Here is a 683-nt window from a genome sequence, read left to right as displayed (position 1 = left end):
GTTGTTTGCCCATTTGAGTGTTTGTGAGATCTTTCTCTTTTTCTCTCAAGAAGTCTTTTTCAGCTTTCTATTGATTATGAATAATCGTTGGTTCTGGGTCTGAAAAAGCAATATCAAAGGTTATTCAAAATGTTATGAAAGTTATTCAAAATGTTATCAAAGTTCTTAGAGAAAGTGATTGAAAATCGTTTATATAGTTTCTGAAAAGCAACATATAAATCGATTTCCCAATCGATTCATTAATGTAATAAAACAGGCTCAATCGATTTCCCAATCGATTATCGCAAGTCTTGTTTTTCTTGAATCTTGAAACTACATAAACTAATCGATTACCTAATCGATTATTTTAATACACTTTTTAGAAAATCTTGTGTAGTTTATATTTGAATCGATTGCATAATCGATGTCAGGTGTTTTGTTCCAACAACGAGATCAAAACAATCGATTACTCAATCGATTCATTAAGTCACATATTCGATTCATTAATACACATAATCGATTTGGCCATATACTAAGTGTTCCCTGTAACTTAAATTTTTGTTCCAATCGATTTGCCAATCGATTTGGTTTAATACAGGGATTTAGCTTATTTCAAGTAAATCAATGTGCCAATCGATTAAGTGTTATGTTTCTGAAAAAAGTGATTTTACTAGTTGGTTCATTTCAATCGATTGCCTAATCGA

At 30.5% G+C, this 683-nt stretch overlaps 1 long non-coding RNA gene across 1 annotated transcript in view; it reads left to right on the top strand.

Moving 5' to 3' along the window:
• Positions 1-683, top strand: part of LOC105853093 (uncharacterized) — a 13,876-nt gene that overhangs the window by 978 nt on the left and 12,215 nt on the right. The window lies entirely within an intron of this gene.

Source organism: Cicer arietinum, chromosome 3, assembly GCF_000331145.2.
Source record: "Cicer arietinum cultivar CDC Frontier isolate Library 1 chromosome 3, Cicar.CDCFrontier_v2.0, whole genome shotgun sequence".
In the NCBI taxonomy this organism is placed as follows: domain Eukaryota; kingdom Viridiplantae; phylum Streptophyta; class Magnoliopsida; order Fabales; family Fabaceae; genus Cicer; species Cicer arietinum.
The sequence above is the reverse complement of the archived record's forward strand: the minus strand, read 5'-3'. Positions and strand labels throughout refer to the sequence as shown.